The sequence below is a fragment of the Anolis carolinensis genome, chromosome 4, assembly GCF_035594765.1.
Source record: "Anolis carolinensis isolate JA03-04 chromosome 4, rAnoCar3.1.pri, whole genome shotgun sequence".
Taxonomy (NCBI): domain Eukaryota; kingdom Metazoa; phylum Chordata; class Lepidosauria; order Squamata; family Dactyloidae; genus Anolis; species Anolis carolinensis.
The window spans coordinates 196,025,539-196,050,700 of NC_085844.1; the positions used below are offsets into that span (position 1 = coordinate 196,025,539).

The window sequence follows — 25,162 nt, forward strand, 5'->3', positions numbered from 1 at the left end:
AATGTTAAAAGTTTAAAAGCAATGCTTTTAGGTTGGAAAGATTAGCCGTTTACAAGAAACGTTGCCTGGGGGACGCCTGACTGGATTCACTCAGTCTTCGAGGAGGCAGCGTTCTTGCACCCAGGGCTGTAGCCAGAAAAAAATTTCGGGAGGGGTTTTGAAAATTTCGGGGGGGATTGAACCCCTAGCACGCACCCCTCCCCACTACAAACCTGTCAATATCTGCTTGAGATAGTGCCTGGAGGGACTCTTAATGTTTTGCATCTCATAGACTTAGCATGGGGATTTGGTTAACCAGTTAAAATTCGTGAGTAAACCAGATTTTTTTTTTATAACCTGAAAATTTTTGGGGGGGGGGGTTGAACCCCTAAAACCACCCCCTCGCTCCAGGCCTGCTTGCACCGACCTTATTTAACATCTTCACGAAGGATCAGCCACAACCACCACTCACAAAGAGTTTATATATGCGGATGACCTTGGCCTAACAACACAAGCAAAAGATTTTGAAACAGTTGAAAAGCAACTCACTAATGCCTTGAAAGATCTCTCCAGCTACTACAAAGAGAACCACCTGAAGCCTAACCCTTCCAAGACACAAGTGTGTGCTTTCCACCTACATAACTGAAGCCAACAGGAAACTGAAAGTTACTTGGGAAGGCCAAGAACTCGAACACTGTTTCCATCCTAAATACCTTGGTGTCACCTTAGATCGAACACTAACATATAGGAAACACTGCATGAACACCAAGCACAATGTAGCTGCATGCAACAACATCCTGCAGAAACTTACTGGCAGTGCATGGGGTGCAGACACACAATTAATAAGAACATCAGCCCTGGCCTTGTCTTACCCAACTGCTGAGTACGCTTGTCCTGTCTGGCACAAGTCTGCCCATGTGAAGCAAGTGGGCATAGCACTGAACGAAACATGCAGAATAATCACAGGATGCCTTAAACCTACACCTGTTGATAAACTCTACAAGTTAGCTGCCATTGCCCCTCCTGACGTGCGACGGGAAGTTGCTGCTAACGTGAGAGAAATAAGATCGAATATTGTGAAAGCCACCCACTGCATGACTACCAGCCTCCTCCCACCATTCTCAAATCAAGGAAGGGCTTCATGAGAGCCACCACGCCTCTTGATGTTCCTTCAGCAACAGCAAGAGTGTCCCTCTGGGCAGCTAAACCAGGCAATTCTAACTGGATGGCTCCTCATGAGGGTCTTCCTCCAGGGGCAAACCAAGAATGGGCAACTTGGAAGTCCCTAAACAGACTCAAAAGCGGAGTGGGCAGATCAAAAGACAACTTGGCAAGGTGGCACTACCTAGAGGAACCCTCCACCTCGTGTGACTGTGGAGCAGAACAAACAACTCTTCATATGTATGCTTGCCCACAATGTCCTGAGCCTCATGTACGGAGGAGGAGTTGTTTAAAGCTACGGACAATGCGGTCGCTGTTGCCTGCTTTTGGTCTAAAACTCTTTAGCTGTTTGTGATTTCCTTTATTCCATCACTTTTTAATTTTTTTTATTATGCAATGCTTTATGCAAAACATTTTAGTACATCTCCAACTGCAAGTAGATGTGCCTCTTACCACATTTCATTTTAAGGACTCAAACCTAGGTAATGATAGTAAAGGTAATTTTCCCCTGACGTTAAGTCAAGTCATGACCGACTCTGGGGGTTGGTGCTCATCTCCATAGACATCTCCAAGGTCATGTGGCCGGCATGACTGCATGGAGCGGTAATGATGGAGACTGGCAAACTAACAATTATAATGTACAATACATTTTCAGCTAAGGGTAGCCTTTGTAACCCTTCCACAGTTTAACTTTTGTGAATTTTACATTATGAATTTGATTAAAATGTTCTCTCTAGTAGTCTCTACATCAGTGGTCCCCAAACTACGGCCCGTGGGCCAGTTGCAGTCCTCTAAGGTCATTTATCTGGCCCCCACCCTCAGTTTTAGACTTAGGCTCGCGCTAAGTCTGAAATGACTTGAAGGCACACAACAAAAACAACAACAACCCTAATTAACTTGACTATCTCATCAGCAAGAAGCAGGCCCACACTTCCCATTGAAATCCTGGTAGGTTTATGTTGGTTAAAATTGTTTTTATTTTTAAATATTGTATTGTTCTTTTTTTTTGGCACTACAAATATGACATGTGCAATGTGCATAGGAATTTGTATTTTTCCCCCAACTATATTCTGGCCCCCCAACACTCTCAGGGACCGTGGACCAGCCCTCTGCTTAAAAAGTTTGAAGACCCCTGCTCTACTTTGTGGTTAATTTTTGTTGAAGATCGATCATAGAGTCCTGCTGGAGGACTTGGAGATTCCTAAAGAGAACACCCCTCTAAGTATTTCACTTTCACAGGAGCCCTGTGCCAGTAATCCCAGCAAATGTAGAGGGCTGATTGTAAAGAGGCCATGGCAGGGCCGATGAGTCTAAGAGCAACTGCATGAAGACAGAGAAGACCATGCACTGTTCAAATAAAAAGAAAAAAAGAGAAATTGGGGAGTGGGGGACAGAAAGGGAAAAGTATGTGTATTTATGCAAGACTGCCACACTGATCTCTAGAGTCAGGACAAAATACACGTTAAAATATTTAAAATTACAGATGTATGCTGTAAACCTGGCTTTACGTCTTCCATTTATAGAAGCATACTGGTAAACCTCTGTTACTCACAGTTTAACCAGATTTCCAAGTATCAACTGAAAGCAGAAGTAAGCTATGCATGTATCTCAGATTAAATCATCATTTAGCACAGTATGCAGAAGCATGAATGAGACACATACATTTTATTGTTTCTACATGTCTCTGTTTCCTTCTGTCTTACAAGCAGGAGAAGAACTTTAAAAACTTATTTTTCTTAACTTGAGTGACTGGCTTTTTATTGAATGTACAGTAATTAAAATTTGACGTGTTAATTTTATACAACACATTGCCACTGTCACAGGCTAGAGTCATTTTCAAATGTAACAAAGATTTAGTGTCTGAAAGTTTTTCAGATTTCCAGTTGCCCAGCATGGGATTCCACCCACCACTGGTTTTCTATCCCCCCTCCTTTCCAGCCAGTCAGTGTTTTATGGCTACTGAGGTTATTTTGGTTTATTTTAGGATCTTACCTGAGGCTGCAGATTCCTTTAATAAACTGCTATTACTGCAAAACCCAAGACTCCGTCTCCCTTCCCAAGTTTGCCAAGAACCAACAGGAGACCTTATGCTTCATCACAGATTAAGCTCAACTATGGTATGATATTCCTAAAGCTCGCTTGGTGGATTATCACAATAGGTTATCTCTGTCATGGCTGAATCAATGCAACTGTCTCACCATATATGCCCCCTATCAGATATGGAAAGAAAAATTCCTTAGTTTCCCCACCCATGGGGATAATAGAACTGTGCCTGGTGGTTGACTGAGATATTACTAACTATGGTTATAATATCCCAGTTTTATATTGTATTGCTGTTTTTATCTTTTTATATTGTGAATTGTGTATTATGTTTCAATTTATTCTATTTAATTATGTTGTCGGGCTTTGCCCCATGTAAGCTGCCCCGAGTCCCTGCGGGGAGATGGTGGCGGAATATAAAGATTTATTATTATTATTATTATTATTATTATTATTATTATTATTATTATTATTACTATTATTATTATTATTATTTTCATTTGCTGAATTTTTATGCATGGTGGGGTAGGTATTTCTTTTGGAAACAGGCCTAAAACTGGAGAGTTTTTGGCTTATTAGGATTTTAGGAGATACCAAGGATTTTGAGATACAAACTACCAACTAGCATGAGATGCCTTGAACTTGAAGAAAAACATCAGTATTTGACAGGTAAAGTAGCTCAGAACACTTAACATTATTTTTGTATCAAACCACAAAGTGAAATAATCCAAACTTTCAAAACTACTGCAGTTAAATTTCCATAACATTATATTTCCACTACAATTCAATCCTAAAATATATATTTTGAAGTCATTGCCACTACTTTAAAAAGGAATGTTTCAATTAGGTTGTTTTAGTTGGAAGCTTAGAAAAACAACTTGCACAATATACATATTTATTTCTTGGCCCTGTTACCCTGCTACTACTGTCATAAACATTAGGCATAAAAAGGACTATGTAAAATTATATAATATAGGCCTCAGTCCAGATTCCTGAAAAGGATATGAAACACTGGATTTAAAGCTTTTGACCCCAAATTGAGTCCCTAAAAGCCTGTCATTTTTAAAAGTGTAATACGATATATTTCCACTGAAGCAAATCTATATATATATAAAGGAGTAATGGTGTCTGTTCCTCCCACTAAACAACAAAAGTACAAGCCCCAGAACCTAGAAATTTGGCAACACAACCCACCATCTTTGCCCCCAGGTTCCGACAACAAAAAGAAAAGAAAAATAAAGTCCTAATTAGAGGGAGAGAAATAATTGTTTTTATCTAATTGCTGCCAGTTAGAAGGCTAAGCTCTGCCCACTTGATTTCCTAGCAACCCAGTCAGCCGTGTTAATAAAGAATAAAAAATAAAATAAATACGAATACAATAAAAAACAATAAAAAACACTAAAATAATTAAAAACACTAAAAAATTAATACAATAAAATACTATAATAACAAAATAACTAAAAATAATACAACAAAATAATAAAATATAATAAATAAAAAGATAAGTTACAATAAAATTAATTAAAAATACAAATAACATCAAATAAAAATTCCACAACAATTTTTAACCAATACCACCATCACTTTGCCACAGCAACGCGTGGCCGGGCACAGCTAGTATCATTATATATCTTCAAATTTATTCCCAAGCAGCAATATGACTGTAGTCTAGGACTTCCACATAGATACCATTTTATTAATCCTTCTGTGTCTTCTCCTACCAAGCATCCTTCCAAATCTACAAGGTTATCTCATAAAAAATATTAGGTACATTGTGGCCATTTATCTCCTTCACACAGGCTACCTTCCCTTAGAGATTATCTGTTTACATGCAGCTATTATACTGGCTGATTCTTGGCTGGCAGGAGCCAGGGAGAATAGCTGGCAGACCATCTATTCTTGTGTGCATGAAGACACAAGAAATTGTCTCTTAGTCTGAACAATTAATCGATCATAGCAATAAAAACAAGCAGAGAGGAAAAGTTAACTCCTCACTTCCATAAAAATATTAAATGGTTTTAAAATAATACTTCATATAGCAAAACAAAACAGAGAACATGAACTTCTTTAGTGTTCTCGTTTTCCATGAAATTCTTCATTTTTAAAGATTAGGCTAGGTCTCAAATGGAATTAAGACAGTGGAATATCAGCAAAGTATCGATGAACAGGAATCATGCTAAAGAAACATTCAGCAATCAACACTTTGCAATACTAATGGCCTGTAATAAAATTAACAACACAGTGCCTATAGCTAAAAATAGTTGTGTTTATTATACACAACATTTAATACACATATAATAATAATAACTTTATTCTTGTATCCTGCCACCATCTCCACAAAGGGACTCTTCTTGCAGAAGATCTAACTTGGAGTAGAAATAAAACTCAATTTAAAAGCTTTCATATAGACAAAGAGAACTCATGTAATCTTCAAACTGCCTCGATTATACACAAAGATGACTTAGATCAGTTAAATGAATTCAATAAAGAGACTTGCCTTCTTTATTCACATACATATTAATTTAAACAGGAGGAAGTGAAATACATTCCCCAAATGTTGGATTTGCAACAACAACACCATCCTCTTTTTTGGGTATGCTGGTTGCAATGAGAACGCTGGTTCTTGCAGTTCAACAACAACTGGAGAACTGCATTTTATCCACTGCAGTCGAAGCAACACATTTTAAAAGATCATTAACTAGTCCACCAAACATGCCAAAAACATATCTCTGGTTAAAAGCACGGAGAAAAAGCGAACTTGCCAGGATAACTTTCTGATGTTAAATGGAAAACACAACAAGGACTTTCCCTTCCAACGCCAGACATCCAAAGCACAGGGCACAAGTGGAGCAGGTGCCCTAAGTGTAGGACGCAATTACCTCTCCTACCCATGTCTGGAATGGCAGAGAGAATGAGGCGGTAGATACCCGCTGTGCACGGGATGCAAATGGGGCTCCCCAGGCACAGGCATCTGTCTCCCTCTTCATGTTCTGCCACCCACGTTACCACTGCTCCTTTCCCTCTTCTGCTCTCCTTAAGGAGCTTCCAAGAATGAGTACTCTACAAGAAGAAAATGATGTTTCTGCCTCTTCATTTTGTGCTTCATTGACACAACTTTGTGCTTCTAACATTTTAAAGTTGATCTTTCTGTTGCTGTTGTTCCATGTGAATGTGCAGGTTTTGCCTTGCTGTGACACTGGCCAGCACACATTGTGTTGCCTCAAATGTGCTTCCTTGCCACAGTGGCTGGATGGAAATAACCAAGTTTATTTGTTTACATTCTATTACATTATGTGGCATTATTTCTGCACATTATTTGTTATTTATTAAGTAAAATGTCCTATTTAAAAACAAAAAACTTGGGGGACTGGGGGGGTCAGCAGCACTTTAATAAAAACATTTCAGTGCACTTTAATAAAAACATTTGCTTTCAGATAAGAGCAATTTGAGTTAAGAGCTCAGTCACAAACAAATTAAACTCTTAACTCAAGATGTCACTGTATATGCAATAAATTCAAGAGGCAGGGGGCCTCTTGTGATACACAGTTGCAAATTCAAGATTAAAAACTGGTTGGTTTTTTGACAGGCTTTCAAAAAAGAAAATTCACTTGTTTATTGGGATATAATAGGTTTTTAAAAAAAAATTAAGCAAACTTTACATTATGATAAATGCATTCTTTTACAAAGTACAAATTTGCACACAGAATTCCACCAATATTTTTTGAAGTTATTTCTACAATGAAATACTAATCTTAAAGTCATGCAGGTTCCTAAGCTCTCATTAGTCACAAAAAAAGAATAACCACTAGCTGTCAGTTGTATTTATTTATTTGGTTTCTGCTATGAGCCGTCACTGCACATTTCTATTAAACAAAACACCTGCAAATAACAGGTGGACAATAAAAGTAAGGACAAGGTAGGCATAAGAGCCTTTTCTAATTTCAAGACTTGGGGTAGGATCACTACCATCACAATATGTTTAGCACTTTCTCTAGGCTGTTAAACATCTGCTTATCTATTCTGTAAGAAATCTTCTCTAATAAGTTATTAGCTATTTTGAGAGACAAATATAACCCTGAACAGAAGAAGCATACATTCCTGGATGTTATGAGAGGAAATAAAAACGTCCCCATGTTGATATTACCAGCCTATTTTAAGGTGTGATTAAGAGGTGGTGCCCTTGGTGCTATTTTAATATATTATAACAGATGGAGGACATTAATGTTCACTAACAATTCTCTTTACAATGGGCAGTAAGTAAGCTGGTAGAACTGATGGGACAGAAGGGAGGGGTGACAGCTGCTATTTTAATGTCTAGCAGTCCCATTCCAAGGTGCCAGGTCATACAATTCAGAGAATCTTAACAATGCCATTTCCAATATATATAAACACTGACATTAAATATGTTTATAGATCCATTTATTTTATTTCAGAGATGATGAAAACCATGAGGTTTAAACAAAGAAAAAAACCAATTGCCTTGCAATTTTCAACAAATTAAACTTTGGAGATTCTGAACAATGATAGACGCATCTCAAATAGTAAATGTTCTTATTTTCTCTGATTAGGAAAATATCTTGCTGCAAATTAATGAGTTAATGTTATACAAGTACAAATTACTGGGGCACCTGGGCCACTTTGGAAGCACACTCAGCACATTCTCAAATACATACCTATTCTTTTCTGGAGTTGAGATTCAGAGAAAACTAGTTCTGCTAGTTTGCAGTAAAAGCCAGTTGTGCATAATGCTCACCGGTTGGTTCCTGTGACATCACAATCCTTTATCTCCTTCCAGAGCAACACAAGATTAATCAATCAGAAGAGCACGCACACCTTAATTTCTTTATAAGATAATCCTTCCGAAGCAGAGGTATGTATATTGGGGGGGGGGGGGGGATATAACTATGGGCAAGACTGATGAATCAATCAGCACTAGAAATACGAGTAAGTATGGGGATCTGTTTCAGTCAATTATATCACAAAGGCAACAAAGAAGGGGAGCCGAGCTTGCTATGAGGGAATGAAAATCTGTTACATTAGTCTCACTCATCCAACATAAACGGGCCGGCAGAACGTTGGATAAGCGAATATGTTGGATAATAAGGAGGGATTAAGGAAAAGCCTATTAAACATCAAATTAGGTAATTATTTTAGAAATCAAGCACCAAAACCTCACATTTAACAACAAATTTGACAGAAAAAGTAGTTCAATACGCAGTAATGCTACGTAGTAATTACTGTATTTACGAATTTAGTACCAAAACATCACAATGTATTGAAAACATTGACTACAAAAACATTGATGACTAAATGGCAGACTGCGTTGGATAATCCAGAACGTTGGATAAGCGAATGTTGGATAAGTGAGACTCTACTGTATATACAATTTTGCAAAAGCCTAATAGCCTCCTTTCAGATTTGTGGAAGGAGACTTTCAGATTCTTGAAATATGTTGTTTATAGTTATGGGCATGTACTTTTACACCTAAAGTCTTCCAAGACTAAGGGAGCACCTACAATGTAGAAATGATCCAGTTTGACACCACTTTAACTGCCACAGATCATTGCTATGGAATAATGGGAACTGTAATTTTACAGTCTTTAGCCTTCTTGGCTAAAGAGTGCTGTGGTCTCACCAAACTACACCTCTCAGTATTCCATAGCATTCATTCATGGCAGTTAAAGAGATGTCAGACAGCATTAATGCTACAGTGTAGATGTGCCCTTAGTCTGTATCGGTATGCAAAGGGATATTGTAGCACTTTTGAGACCTAGAGAAAGATTTTGGTAGCATAAGCTTTTGTAGACTTAAGAAATGCACATGTTATGTGTAAAATGAATATTGAACAGATAGGTAATATAATGCAAAACTGCAAAAAAAATTACAGAGAAACCACCTTCCTGTAAGGCAATCATATTGCAGGAAATAGTCTCCAACACTAACTTTCCAGGAAACCACATCTGATCCTCACATTTAAAACACCAGTAGAATACTGTCACAATATTATTGTAGTATTCCAATATAGATCTTACCACCTTAATTCAGGAAAGACTGCAGCTGGATTACAAATCTTCCTAGTGAAAGCTCCTTTGCACCATGGCTGCAAACCTGGTCTGTTGAGGGGAATGATCCACCCTGAACATCAGTCCTGTGTACGTGTGCTTTAACAAACTAACATGGCTTTGCTTTTGAACTCTTTCCCCTTTTCATGCCACTTCTACCTCCAAGAAAAAATGATGGTCATTTGTGCATGTTGTAAGTACATGATTGTGTAGGAAATACTGCAATGTTAATTTATAGTATATAAATTATTATTCATCCTCAAACTTGAAATAACTTAAATTATTTTTAAAGCCCAACTGCTTCCCTAAATAGGAAGCTTCCCAAGACGAAGACAAACTAATCTGAATCTCATTCATAGCACAAGGGCAGAATATATACCGAATGAACAAGTAGCTTGCGTGCTAGTGGCAATGCTGGAAACCAGATTCAATTCCGAGTCCACCTACCGTAGGAAAATCCATTGGGTGACCTTGACACATTCTTTAAGCCCCAGAAGGTAAAGAAAATACCCTCTGAACAAATCTTGCCAAGAAAACCACATGACAGAGCTTCACCTTAGGGTCGCCATACATCAGGAATGACCTGAAGGTATGCAACAACAACAACAACAACAACAACAACAACACACTGGATCTCAAGCTATGCATACAAGGCTGCAATGTGCGAGTAAGAAATGCAGAGAAAACCAAACTGTTATACAGTATCCTGACTAAAGTAGCATAATGTTGAAAAATTAAAGGCAATCAATATATGGAACAAGTAATACAATTTAGCATCAGGATTTCTTTCAGGGAAAAGAAAGCACTACTAGAGATCAGCTATCCCGGCAACCCTGACCTTCAGCTGGATGATTGAGGGAGTGTTCCCAGCTTGGATAGGACTTGGCAGAAACTCAGTTACCTTTATTGCATCTAGAAACCAGCTGGAGCGAAAGGATACTCACTGCATTTCTCTCCCTTGTTTGGATTTTTTAAAGTGTACCTGATATAGAAAAAAAAGCCTTTGTAAGTACAGTAGAGTCTCACTTATCCAACATAAACGGGCCGGCAGAATGTTGGATAAGCAAATATGTTGGATAATAAGGAGAGATTAAGGAGAAGCCTATTAAACATCAAATTAGGTTATGATTTTACAAATTAAGCACCAAAACATCATGTTATACAACAAATTTGACAGAAAAAGTAGTTCAATACACAGTAATGATACGTAGTAATTACTGTATTTACGAATTTAGCACCAAAATATCACGATGTATTGAAAACATTGACTACAAAAATGCGTTGGATAATCCAGAACGTTGGATAAGCGAATGTTGGATAAGTGAGACTCTACTGTATTTGGAAATGTATAAAAGAGGAAGTATTCCTTTTACATATGGAACTAATTTCCTAACAAACTGTCCCAGAGAATAAACTCTCTGTGACAGACCTTATATGATAATGTGCAGACATGAAACACACACTTACAAACATACTACTTATAACTCAATCCTAACCATATTTATACTTCAGGCTATATTAAACAGGATTACAAATCTACAAAACCATACAGTTAACAGCAATGCATGGAGACACATGTACTAAATGCTAAAATCTGGTCCACATTTTGATTTGATGTGTTAAACGGTGAAAGTATGTGAATTCAGAGTGACCTATTATGAAAATATTTAGCTTGACAAAAGGTAGCATACAAAAACTAAATAAATAATTTATTTTTATGAATCACTGTACTTGTACAGGCTAATTTTGTATATCAGGTACAATTTCTAAAAAAAATGCCAAGCCAGAAACAGTAATAAGTAACCCTCAGATTTCATATAAACCTCTGTTACATGACTTGTTACTTGATTAGTTTGCAGAATCACAACAATTTCAAACTATGTGGCTTTAAAATTCACTCATTATTAAGCAATTGTGCTAAACATGGCACTGATGGGCTTGACAAACAAAATGCTTTAATGACCTGCCTTTGTTTTAAAAAACCCCGAAAAACTATTTTGAGATTCTGTTGGAACTGGAATAGAGAATCTATAGGGTCACAGAGGCTGTTCCTTTGTAGGGGAACAAAGCACTAGTGAAACAGAAATGCAAACCAGATTTCTTTTTTAGATTATGCATATAGTATTTATGATCACATGTCACTTCTCAAGTAATCTGAATGCTCACTATTATCATAAGTCATAAGCAGAAGGATTCAGAATAAATGGAAAAATTATAATTGCAGTTAAATAAAAACAATGAATTCCTACATCCATCACCTCCTCCCTGCAAAGCAAGACATTTGGTATGATAGCATTACTTTTTCATGGTTTATTGTTCAGTATATATTATCAATCATGACCAATAAAATACATAGATACATTGTGTAAAATCATGCCTTGCTTCTCCATTCATAACACAATTATTGTAAACTAAGTTCATCTCTACAAAACTGTGTGTTCTCCTGCAGTACTCAAGACTGTTCTAAAGCAAGCACTCAGTGTAAATATGATCTAAAGCAAATACTCAGACTGTGTTTATTAATGTGGCCCTCAAAGGTCATAAAGCACTTCAAATGTTGTGAATTTGCATCCTAAAACATGCTCCTGGGTCCTCATCAATATTTCTACAGCACACATCAAAACGGAAGTATTTAATTAAATTTAAAAACTATGTCATTTCAAAAAACTCAATTTCAAGATTTTTTGTCTATACTATCTATATATATAAAAGGGTAATGAAATTTCGGCCTAGGACAAAACAACAAAACTACACATCCCAGAAACACTAAACTTGGCAGCACAACCCCTCATCCATGCCTCTACGTTCATACAACAAAAAGAAAAGAAAAATAAAGTCCTAATTAGAGGGAGAGGAATAATTGTTTTTATCCAATTGCTGCCAGTTAGAAGGCTAAGCTCTGCCCACTTGGTCTCCTAGCAACCCACTCAGCCCAGGGGACAGGCAGAGTTAGGCCTCACTTAGGCCTCTTCCACAGATTATCTAATTTGCACTGGATTATATGGCAGTGTAGACTCAAGGCCCTTCCACACAGCTATATAACCCAATTATAATCTTATATTATCTGCTTTGAACTGGATTATCTTGACTCCTCACTGCCATATAATCCACTTCAGTGTGCATTTTATACAGCTGTGTAGAAGGGGCCTCATATAATCCAGTTCTAAGCAGATAATATAAGATTATAAATATACAGTAGAGTCTCACTTATCCAACATAAACAGGCTGGCAGAACGTTGGATAAGTGGCCCGGGCTGTGGTGCAGGCGGGAGAGCAAGCCAGTGCAATTAACTGCAATGAATCACTCTGACCAGGAGGTCATGAGTTCGAGCCCTGCTCAGAGCCTATGTTTGTTTGTCTTTGTTCTATGTTAAAAGGCATTGAATGTTTGCCTATATGTGTAATGTGATCCGCCCTGAGTCCCCTTCGGGGTGAGAAGGGCGGAATATAATTGCTGTAAATAAATAAATAAATAAATAAAATGTTGCATAATAAGAAGGGATTCAGGAAAAGCTGATTAAACATCAAATTAGGTAATCATTACACAAATTAAGCACCAAAACATCATGTTATACAACAAATTTGGCAGAAAAAGTAGTTCCATGCGCAGTAATGCTATGTAGTAATTACTATATTTACCCTTTACCTTAACTACCACCAATTCCTCAATACTTTATTTCCCATACCACCATACCTCGCCACAGCAACGTGTGGCCGGGCAAAGTTAGTAATGTATATAATAATTTGCAAGTGATTTAAAGACACAATTGAAGTCCCATCTCTTCTGGCAAGCCTACATGGTCAATTTTAAGTTGTGAATTTTAATCTGCATTTTACCAGTGGATTTTAACTTGCATTTTAACTCTGTGTGTCTTGTTGCATGACTTTTAATAATGTTTTATTGATGTTGTATCCTGCCTCGAGCCTCAGGAAGAGGCCTGGTAATAAAGTCATTATTATATTATAACACTATTATATTTTAAGAAATCTACAAATTTCTCATTTTACTGAAGGTATCTACATCTTTTTATTTTGAAAAAAATCAACTATCACAGATCTTATATTAAACATGGTACCGTATTTGTTGAGATTCTTTTTCCTCCAAATTACATCTTAAACAGATGGTCTCAAATGTTTCTAATTTTGTTTTGCTTTAATTGTACTTGCATATTCACAGGTTTACATATAATCATTTCTTAAAATATTATGGATTTCCCTCCCTCTTACATCTCTTCCCTCTTCCATTAATCACATGCCAAATCCAGTCTCATGCAACATTTCAGAAACTGATTTTTATCAATTTCCAGGGGGACTTTATATAAATTTAGGAGACTATATATAGTCAAAATGCTAGAGAGCTTTAGCAATATACTATTTAAGCATCAGGAAAATTTTGTTTTAGTGCTACCAATCCTCTTTCTCTTACTTGATCCCCACTGATCTGAGTCCCGGAAATAATATACAGTAGCTTTATTTACTTGGGAGCCATGAATACATGACAAGAAAGATAGGCGAGAAATGCATGTTTCAAATAAATTTTGTGACCGACTGTAGTTGAAAATTACTTCACAACAGCAAATGGTATTGGCATTCTAAAGATGATGTATTTCATAAGCAAAGCAAAATAAGATGTTTAACTTTGGAGAATATAATTCAGATGGTCTAATATACCAGGCTGTACTATGTGTTATAATGTTAATAGACTATCCTCTCCTTTCTTTCTGTTTTGATGTTGTGTAGGATTTTACAAATACAGTAGAGTCTCACTTATCCAAGCCTCGCTTATCCAACGTTCTGGATTATCCAACACATTTTTGTAGTCAATGTTTTCAATACATCGTGATATTTTGGTGCTAAATTCATAAATACAGTAATTACTACATAGTATTACTGTGTATTGAACTACTTTTCTGTCAAATTTGTTGTATAACATGATGTTTTGGTGCTTAATTTGTAAAATCATAACCTATTTATTTATTTATTTTTTATTACATGCATTTATACCCCGCCCTTCTCCCCAAGGGGACTCAGAGCGGTTTACATTCTGCCACGAGGGCCAGCAACAAATATACTATAAAAACAAAACAATTAAAACATGATAAAAACATGATAAAAAGTATACAAAAATTAAAACGCTGCAAAGCAGCGATAATGCACCATCCTCAGTCATTCACTACTGCCACAATTACAGATTTGCGACCCGATTACAACAGCCAATGAACTTATTCGCTGAATGGCTGGGCGCAGAGCCAAGTTTTTAGTTTTCTTCTAAATCCCAGGAGGGATGGGGTTTGCTGGATATCGCTGGGGAGGGAGTTCCACAGTCGAGGAGCCACCACCGAGAAGGCCCTGTCCCTCGTCCCCACCAGCCGCGCCTGCGAGGCAGGTGGGATCGAGAGCAGGGCCTCCCCGGAAGATCTTAAGGTTCTAACGGGCTCATAGGAGGAGATACGTTCGGATAGATAAGCAGGACCAGAACCGTTTAGGGCTTTGTAGGTCAAAACCAGCACTTTGAATTGGGCTCGGTAGCATATTGGCAGCCAGTGGAGCTGGCTTAGCAGGGGGGTTGTACGCTCCCTGTAAGCCGCTCCCGTTATTAACCTGGCTGCCACCCGCTGCACCAGCTGGAGCTTCCAGGCCGTCTTCAAAGGCAGCCCCACGTAGAGTGCGTTGCAGTAATCCAGCCGGGATGTGACCAGAGCGTGGACCACCGTGGCCAAGTCAGACCTCCCAAGGAACGGACGCAGCTGGCGCACAAGGCGGAGTTGTGCGAAGGCTCTCCCGGCCACCGCTGAAACCTGAGGCTCCAGGCTCAGCGATAAGTCCAAGATCACCCCCAGACTGCGAACCTGCGTCTTTAGGGGGAATGCGACCCCGTCCGACACAGGCTGTAACCCTATTCCCTGTTCAGCCTTGCGACTAACCAGGAGGACCTCCGTCTTGTCTGGATTCAATTTCAATTTATTGGCCCTCATCCAGTCCGACACAGCGGCCAAACACCGGTTCAGGACCTGGACAGCCTCCTTAGTGACAGGTGGGAAGGAGTGACAGAGCTGGACATCATCTGCGTACAGATGACATCTTACCCCGAAACTCCGGATGATCTCTCCCAGCAGCTTCATGTAGATGTTAAACAACATGGGGGACAATATCAACCCCTGCGGGACCCCACAGGACAATGGCTGTGGAGCCGAGCAGGTGTCCCCCAGTGACACCATCTGGGATCGTCCCTCCAGGAAGGACCGGAGCCACTGCAGAACAGTGCCTCCAATGCCCATCCCGGCGAGTCGTCCCAGAAGGATACCGTGGTCAACGGTATCGAAGGCCGCTGAGAGGTCCAGCAGAACCAGCAAGGACACACTCCCCTTGTCCAGTTCCCGGCGAAGATCATCAACTAAGGCGACCAAGGCTGTCTCGGTGCCATGCCCCAGCCTGAAGCCAGACTGTGCCAGATCTAGAATATCAGCATCTACCAAGAATGCCTGGAGTTGCGCTGCCACCACCCATTCCACGACCTTGCCCAAAAAGGGGAGATTGGAAATCGGCCGATAGTTATCCAAGTGGGGTCCAGTGATGGCTTTTTCAACAGCGGTTTTATCACAGCCAATTTGAAGCTCGCTGGAAAAATGCCGTCCCTAAGGGAGGCATTCACCACCACCTTCACCCACTCAGCCAATCCCCCTCTGGCTTCTCTCACCAGCCAGGATGGGCAGGGGTCTAGGATGCAGGTAGTGGCCCTCGCCTCTCCAAGCACCTTGTCCGCATCCTCAAGCTCAATTAATTGAAAAGAATCCATCAAAATAGGACAAGAAGGTGCTCGTGTTACATCCCCGGAGACTGCCGTTAATATGGCGTCGAAGCCAGAGCGGATCAGAGCGACTTTATCCACGAAGAACCGAGCAAATGCTTCACAGCGAGCTGCCGAGCTGTCGGGGATCCCATCTTGAGTGGTGGGATTTAACAAACCTCTGTGTGATGTCTCATGGGCCTTGTAGTCCCGTTCCTAGTGCTATTGTGGCAGACGAGGAGGAAAACATGGGATTTCCACCGGTTCAGCTTGAATCGGAGCCTCTCCACCTGGAGGATGTTTGCCCTCAGGAAGTTAGCCAAACAAGCCTTGGGCAGAATTCTCCCCCGTTTTCCCGAAAGGACAATTATAATAGAGATAGAGGAGTCAGGGAGGCTAATCGCCGGAGTCTCAGAATCGCTGCCAAACAACTAGCTGATTAGGTCTGCTTCCCTTGGGAAAGTCTAAGGAGTCATGTATCTGGACAGAGTTGGGTTTCGCTTCTTGTTCTCCAGGGAAAGTGTTCTGTTGGCGGGAAAACAAGACCCTATATAGGGGTTTTGCCACAAGGGGAACCTTGCGGAGTCAATTGATCAGCCTGAGAGAGAGATCGTGTGTGGACTTCGTATTCCTTGTTCCCTGCTTCCCGGATCTAGTTTCAAGTCTTGCCTTGTCTCACGTTTTGCCACGGACCTTGTTTCATGCTTCATGTTGCCACGTTTCAAGTCTTTGATCCAGCCAAGAATCAAGCTCATGTTCTAGCCTTGTTGTCAAGCTTCAATGGACTATAAGACCTTGTCATCTCCCCACACTATTGCTTGGCAAAGTGTGTGTTTCGGTTAATGGATTATAACTTTGGACTCTAATATCTTATACTGGACAATATTTTCCTGGACTATATTTGGCCTTTCCTGAAAGGTCTGCTTCTGAACTATATTCTTCACTTGTTTTTATTGACTTTATATATTTCCTTAATAAAGATATTAGATAGAATCTGGTCTCTGCGCATGGTTATTGGTGCTCTGCAGCCTGGGTCGTGACACTCTGACAACTCGAAACAGCACCGCCGGACGGTTCTTCGCGGATGCAATATTAGTTGCAAAGAAGGAGTTCTTTGCAGCATCTATTGCTGCGGCATACGCCTTCAGAAAGAGGCACAGCCGTGTTCGGTCTGATTCGTTCCACTTCGAACGCCACACGCGCTCTAGACCCCTCTTCTTTCGCTTCATCGCTGCCAACTCCTCAGTGAACCAAGGAGATGGTTGAGCTCCGCTACTCGAGAGGGGGCGTTCTGGAGCAATCGTGTCAATTGCCCTGGTTAACTCCCTATTCCAGAGAGAACCTAATTTAATGTTTAATAGGCTTTTACTTAATATCTCCTTATTATCCAACATATTCGCTTATCCAACATTCTGCCGGCCCGTTTACATTGAATAAGCGAGACTCTACTGTAGTTATAAAATATTCTCCAGTCATTTCAGTACTTGTCAAACATCAGTTGTGAAACTAAACATAGCTTGCATAAGACAGTGGGAAACCACTTTTTTTTCTGCCCTGGCTTCTAAGCTTTAGAACAGCCTGATATATACTGTAGAATATAAACACATAAAACCCTCTAGGTGCTTTATCTCCACACCAGGATTAGCTTTGTGTGATTGATCTCTATTTGTCAATCTGCTTGCTACACAAGCAAAGCTACTAAAAAGATTGATAACGAAATAAGTAGTATTGAAAATATACTGCAAGCAGCAGAACATGACATGACATGGACACTGAATTATTTTCTTTTGCTGAAAAGCTTTTTTTTCTTTTAAAAACCTATGGCAAGTTATGTGAGAAATGCATCTTTTTCTTAAAACAATAAAAACAAGCTCAGATTTATAATATGTATCAAATACATGGAGAGTCAATATGGTGTATGGTGGCAAATAGAATAATGGAAGAGACCATCCAGTTCAAACCCTTGTAATTCAGGAAAAGTGCAAAGTACCTTCTCCCCCCCCCCCCCCCCCCGACAGATGACCATCCAACCTCTGTTTTAAAGCCCCCGAAGCAGGCACTTCCACCACACTCCAGGGCAGAGAACTCCACTGTTGAACCATACTTACAGTCTGGAATTTCTTCCTAATGTTGAGGTGGAATCCCCTTTGCCCCATGTCCTAGTGATGGACTAGGAGCTAGGAAATTAAAAAATACGTAGGACTTCCTAGGTCCATTGGGAAGACATACTCTCTCAAACTTAAAGACGGCACTAGCAAGCTCTCTCTGAACAAAAGTTGGCAATAAACCCTGTGATTGGGTGGCCACATCTAGGGACCTGAAAGGATCTAAATGTCTTCAAGATTCCTTCTGATCTTGATGGCTAAGCAGGGTAAGCCCTAGTTAGTACTGAATTAGGAGACTATTATACAGTGTTCCCCCGTTACTTTGTGGTTTGCTTATCGCGGACTCGCTGTTATTTATTCATTCATTCATTCATTTGCCCATCCCATTGATGCTTTTGATAGTTACATAAGTGGCCTTTCTTGCCCTTGCAAGCCCCGGGGAGAGTGAAGCCTTTCTTACTAGCGCCAGCGGGCACCTTGCTTGGTGCCTGCCATGTTGCCCTGGCTGCCTCTGCTCCTGCAGCCAGGGAAGAAGACACCGCTCACTGTAAGTGAGCAAGCAAGCGAGGGAAGGTGGGTGAGAGAGTGAGGGCGGGTGGCAGCAGAGAGCCTGGAAGATGCGGCCAGGCTCCTTTTTCTGCCGTCACTCCAGTCGAGCCATGCTGGGAAACGTCGAGGACTCAGAAGAGGGATTTAGAAGTCCTGCCCCTCTTCCACATTTCCCGGCATGACCAGCTAGAGCAGCAGCCAAAAAGGAGCCTGGCCGCCTCTTCCAGGCTCCTCTGCTGCCGCCTGCTCTCACTCTCTCACATACCCTCCCTCCCTCGCTTGCTTATCGGGTGGAGCCGTGTCTTCTTCCCTGGCTGCAGGAGCAGAGGCAGCTAGAGCAACATGGCAGGCAACAAGCAAGGGACCCGCCGGCGCTGGTAAGAAAGGCTTCACTTTCCCCGGGGCTTGCAAGGGTGAGAAGGGCCACTTAACTATTAAAATAATGTAGAAAAATGTTATATCAATAAAAACTATTAATTAAAAAATTGAGACATCCCTGGTCTAAAAAATGTTGGAAATACAGCTAGAGCAAACTGGTTACATATTATAATTACGCAATTCCTGAATAGTAAATTACTTTTATAATTACTGTAAGAATTTCATGCAAGAGGATTAATGGCAAGAAAAGAAGCATTGAGATAGATTTCGAGACTGCCCACAAGAATGCTCACTCTTTAATGTCACTGCAATGATATAAAATAGGGGAATCTTCAGTTTCCATCCCACTAAAGCACGTTTACTGTGCAAATTGGGAGCTCTGAAAATAAGCGCTCCCTGACTCCAAAAATCTGTTTCTACACACTTTAAAAATGTTTTAAAGAATGCATCCCATGGGGAATCATCGGAAGAACTCTTGGGTTGTTTGATAGGCTCCATGGGACTCTGTCTTTAAAATGTTTTTAAAGTGTATAGAAATGGGGGAACCCTGCATCTGATGAGATCCTAACTCTTTTCACCCTGACTTTGAAAAGCCGTCAGCTTTCAACATGTCTTGTACATAACATTCCCTCATGTTCATATTTGCTCTTTTTCAAAAGTTTATTTTAGTCCCTATCTCCCACAACTTTAATTTCATCAAAATAAGGGTAGGCATGAGTGGAAGATGGAAAAGAATGCCTGAATCACATTAACAGCCTGCTCATCAAGCACAAACATTTAGAGGCCTGGACAGTTAATTTCATTGTATGTCAGCCCTTGTAGAGGGAAATACCTTAATCCGCTTCTTCCCACCCCTGCTCCAACAGAAAGCATAATAAAATATGCTAAACTAGGTTAACAAACTAATTTTAAGGCACCCACTAATAGCCTGGCAATGAACTGTGTTTCTTATTTTTTTCACAACTAATCAACCATATTCAGAAAAAGTGTAGCATGTAACAAAGATGCCCACAGATCACGTAAAGCTCCAAGTACCATAAGCAGTATCTCTATTTCCAAACCTGAATTTTCATTTAAAACCTTCACATTGTTGTTCATTAAATCTAGACAAAGGAAGATTACTAGATATAATTCTCTAGTCAATAACTATATCTGATGTTATATCATATTTCGTTCAAAATACAGTAGAGTCTCACTTATCCAAGCTAAACGGGCTGGCAGAACCTTGGATAAAGAAATATCTTGGATAATAAGGAGGGATTAAGGAAAAGCCCATTAAACATCAAATTAGGTTATGATTTTACAAATTAAGCACCAAAACATCATGTTATACAACAAATTTGACAGAAAAGTAGTTCAATACGCAGTAATGTTACGTTGTAATTACTGTATTTACGAATTTAGTACCAAAATATCACGATATATTGAAAACACTGACTACAAAAATGCATTGGATAATCCAGAACCTTGGATAAGCGAGTCTTGGATATGTGACACTCTACTGTATTAGCTACTAGAACATTAAAACATTTAACATCTGGTTTTGTGTATCCAGACAGCAAAAACTAGAAGAGGAATCTTAACTCTTCATGTTTGCATTTTAAACATAACTATGGATGTTAGATATAATTTAAACTCTGATTCGCAACTACTCCACATTCAAGGCTTTTCCTACTTAAGAAGTGTAGAAAACTGTGGGACAGCAATGGAATCTACTGCCATGAAAACCTAATTACACATTCGATAGGATACTTATACAATGAAAATGTCTATGTGAAACTGTTAAAAATTATTCCTAGATTTAAAATCCTGCAATATGTATGGATTATTAAAACAGACTCAGATGAATTCAGCTAGTAAATGGTGTAGCTGAACAGCACAACAGAATGTAAAACTATTTGAAATAGATACACCAATGCACGACCAATATAAATGTGGTAGTTCAAGTGAACTGAACATTTGTAGGACATACTTTTCCCCAGCAATGTTGACACATTTGTGTATTATTGGGCAGAAACAAGTTCCTGTACAGCCATTCCTCCACCATTTGCAGTTTTGACTTTTGCACATTTGGTTATTCCCGGACTTGATTTTAATAAAGTTCTCTCTAGAAATCCCTATGTGTGATTCTATGGTCAGTTTCCTCCAGTCATGCTAGAGGACCTAGAGATTTTTAGGAAGAAGCTTGTTTAGGAATCTCTAATACCCTCAATGTATGTAATTCTGTGTTCAGCTTCTAATGGAATTTGGCCATAGAGTTGTTCTTAAAGACCTAGAAATTCCTAGAGAGGTGCTCTTCCATCTTAAAAAAAACAATTTCTTTGTTCATGGTTGCTGACTATACTAGCATGATTTCTGGTTTCTACTTATGACTAGCTACAATGCAAACATGAAATAAGTACACTGGGCGAGACTACGATATTGGATGAAGGCAATCTCTATTGCTAAGTCAATCCTCTCATTTTGACTAGAGTAACAATACTTTTTCATTTTTTTTCAATTGTGTTTGTTGAAATCCTTCCTACCAATATGTGCACACCTTTGTATGAATAAAGCTAGCCTGAGAAAGAGACTCATATAGATGTTTAGGCATTTACATATTTCAAAATATTCTTCATATTTTCCCTCTAACATAATTTGGGGATATCATATATTCTCTTTTTTGTAGACATATGCCACTTTTTCAGAGCTAAAATGTTTGTCCAAGAAGCTTTTTGAAATGTCCAGATGTTCTTACAAGATACATCCTACCCCTGAAACTCAGAAGCAAACTACCTCAGTAAGTCTAATTACAGACAGCCCCTGAGTTAAAAACATCTGACTTACAAATGACTCATAGTTAAGAACAGGAGTGAAACAACAGGAGGTGGGAGAAATCTACTCCTCAAAAGGGAAGTTCTGTCAGGATGTTACAGCAGTTTCTTTCAACAAAAGGAGTCAGAGGCAGTCTGGATCATAACAGTATGGAGTCCAAGCAGAGGGCAAGGTAAAAGGATAGTTCTAAAGTTCTGTTCCAAAGGTCAATTAGCAATAAGCTCACCAAAGGTCCAACATACGAAGTCCAAGGTTCAAGGCTCAGGGTTCACAAGATTACAAGCTGAAGCTTTCCATAACAACGATTGCTGCCAGCAAGGAACAGTTGCAAATACCAAGCTTTTGTGCAACCTTTGCAAAAGTCCTACAGCTGGGCATTCTTCTTCTGGGCCAACCTCTTTGACCTGCACAGCACTCTCAGTAATGTCAGCCTGATCATCCACCATAGGATTAGACTTTGTTGCTGGGAGGCAAACCTCCTCCCTTTCATCCTCGTCTTGCCCCATGGTCCTGACAAATTCACTTCTGAAAGAGTTATGGGGAAAAGGTGTCACCACTGAAGCTTTATCACCAATCCTTGTTTCCACAAAAAGCCAAATTTTTCAAAATCCAATTATCACAGGGACAGAAAGTGAGGTGAAATCTTTTGAACGGAGCACAGATAGCAAAACAAACACCACGGGGATGTTAACTCTTCCCTATGCTATCCAAAGCACTATCTCTCCCCCCCTCGTTTTCTCTCTATATATATATTTGGCTGGAGTTACACCTTCAAAATGTACCTGTTCCGACTTACATACAAATTCAACTTCAGAACAAATCTACAGAACCTATCTAGTTTATAACTTGGGGACTGCCTGTATAGTCAATCTATGGGTTTTATCACAAGAGACAGGTAAATTGCAATTACAGCAAGAAAATAGTGCTCTCAGTTGGGGTTTATTCCATGATGTCATCCCATGTTTCTTATTCTCCCAGAAGAGACAGTTTGGAATACATTTTATTAACACAAAAAAATATATTAATGACCTGATTTCCTATTATAGTTCTGTTCAGATTTTCATCACGAAAGTTTAATTTCAATTTAATAATGGTTTTAGGTGGTCGAGGTGGTCAGCAGACATGCTAAAAGTACGGTTTTGGCACCCTTTGCTTATCAGTGATTGGAGAAGGAGTGGAAACTTCAATCTGATTTCCTTCCATTTAAAGGTTTTTTTTTTTTCCTCCATGGAAAAAATCAATTTGTAAATAACCCCTCTGGGGCTTATCACAGAAGCCAAGAAGGGAAAGTTTGCTGTCTGTCTCTCCCACCCCTCCTTTTCCAATGGAGTAGCCCAGTTCCTGATTCTTTCTTTCATTCCCTCTCTCCATCTTTTTCTCTCAGGCCCTCCCACATAGCCATATAACCCAGAATATCAAGGCAGATAATCCACAATATCTGCTTTGAACTGGGTTATCTGAGTCCACTATGCCATATAATCCAGTTCAATGTAGATTTTATACAGCTGTATGGAAAGGGGCCTCTGACTCATCACACAGAAGGGAATTTAAAAGAATCTTACAGATAAAACTGCATTTATTCAATTATTCTGTGTGTGTACCAAACTAAGAAAAGGGGCAGTACTGGGTGAGCAGTGCTAAATGCTATATGCGATTAGGTCTTAGCACAAATGAAATCCTGTGAGGCAGGTGGGACCAAGAGCAGGGCCTCTCCAGATGATCTTAGCATTCTTGATGGTTCATAGGAGGAGATACGTTCGGACAGGTAAGTTGGACCAGAACCGTTCAGGGCTTTTTAGGTCAAAATCAGCACTTTGAATTGGGCTCAGTAGCTTATCGGCAGCCAGTGAAGCTGGCATAACAGTGGAATAGTATGCTCCCTGTATGCCGCCCCAGTTAACAATCTGGCTGCCGCCTGTTGTACTAATTGGAGCTTCCGGGCCATCTTCAAAGGCAGCCCCACGTAGAGAGCGTTGCAGTAATCCAAACAGGATGTGACCAGAGCGTGGACAACCGTGGCCAAGTCAGACCTCCCAAGGAATGGGCGCAGCTGGCACACAAGTCTTAGTTGTGCGAATGCTCCCCTGGCCACTGCCGAGACCTGGGGTTCCAGGCTCAAAACCTGGCATAGCCAAGAAGAAAACTCTGAAGAAATTCAGAGGACATCAAATGAATGTCTTAACTTGCAAATAATCCATAGCAGTAAGAATTCAACCACAATTTATCACACACAGTAGCAGATGACTAAAATACTTCTTTACTCTTTTAACTTAGCAATATCTCTAAGTTAACATATCATAAGGGGCAGATGTCTGCTGTAATTGTTTACATATAAGTACATCACCTTTTTTCTTCCACATAGTCTTTAAAACTGCAACATATAATTCTAATAATATCCAAGCCAAGCTGTAATTAGTTCTGCAAACAGGACTAGGTCACATGAAATACACATATAATTCCTTCACGTTTTAGCAAATCTTATACACTGCATATACTTGTATTTAAGTTGATCTCATGTATAAGTCAAGTTTCATAAGTTTTAGGTCAAAACTATAGATTTTGTTATGACCTGTTGTTAAACTGAGTCATTTTATGGAGTGGGAAAAGCAGGAGCACCTCAAAGGACCAACCACTCCTGGCTACTGTTGCTGCAGTTTTCTTGCTGCAAGCACACACACACACACACACACAAATCAAAAGCAGCACCACAGTAGAGAGAATAGGGAGGGTTAGACCTTCTTGTAGGTTCTCCTGGGAGGAACTAAGCTCTTGCCACTCTAATCAGAGAATGGGATTATTCCTTTTTTGTTAACAGTTAAGGCAAAGCACTTACGACCCATGGATAAATAGTCCCAAGTTTCTTGGGTTGATTTTTTGACTAACATTTCTAGGCAGGAATATATATATAGTACATTCAATTAATGTCTCACAAATGAAAGGCTTTCTATGGAAAACAGTGTTTTTATCAACCACTAGAAACCTAATAATTTACATTATAATGTATATTCATCTAGTGAAGCTTTAAAATTTGTTTCACAAAAATTATGACCTAAAACTTATGAAACATTGATATGTATCTGTCTTTAACAGGCCTCTGTATTTTTCCTTTGGGGAAAATCTGTTATCAACTACTACAATCCCCAGCTTTTTCACAGTCTGAAAATATATAAGGCCCTGCTGCTCCAATTTTCCAATTACTCAGATTACATGTTTGAAGTTGTTTCCATCATGTTTTGCAGTAGTTTTTATAAATTTTAAAGCAACCCAAAAATCTACTCTAAAAGTGG

At 39.5% G+C, this 25,162-nt stretch overlaps 1 protein-coding gene across 5 annotated transcripts in view; it reads right to left on the reverse strand.

Annotated features, from left to right (window-relative positions):
• usp49 (ubiquitin specific peptidase 49) overlaps positions 1 to 25,162 on the reverse strand; it is a 50,789-nt gene that overhangs the window by 19,521 nt on the left and 6,106 nt on the right. The window contains exon 1 of one of the 5 annotated variants that reach the window (XM_062978493.1): positions 10,081 to 12,123. The exons of 3 other annotated variants lie outside the window; for them this stretch is intronic. The gene's annotated coding sequence lies outside the window, so the exon portion shown is untranslated. Of the gene's footprint in view, positions 1 to 7,853; positions 10,017 to 10,080; positions 12,124 to 25,162 lie in introns of those variants that run through there. One more of the 5 variants, XM_062978494.1, reaches the window with a different exon arrangement.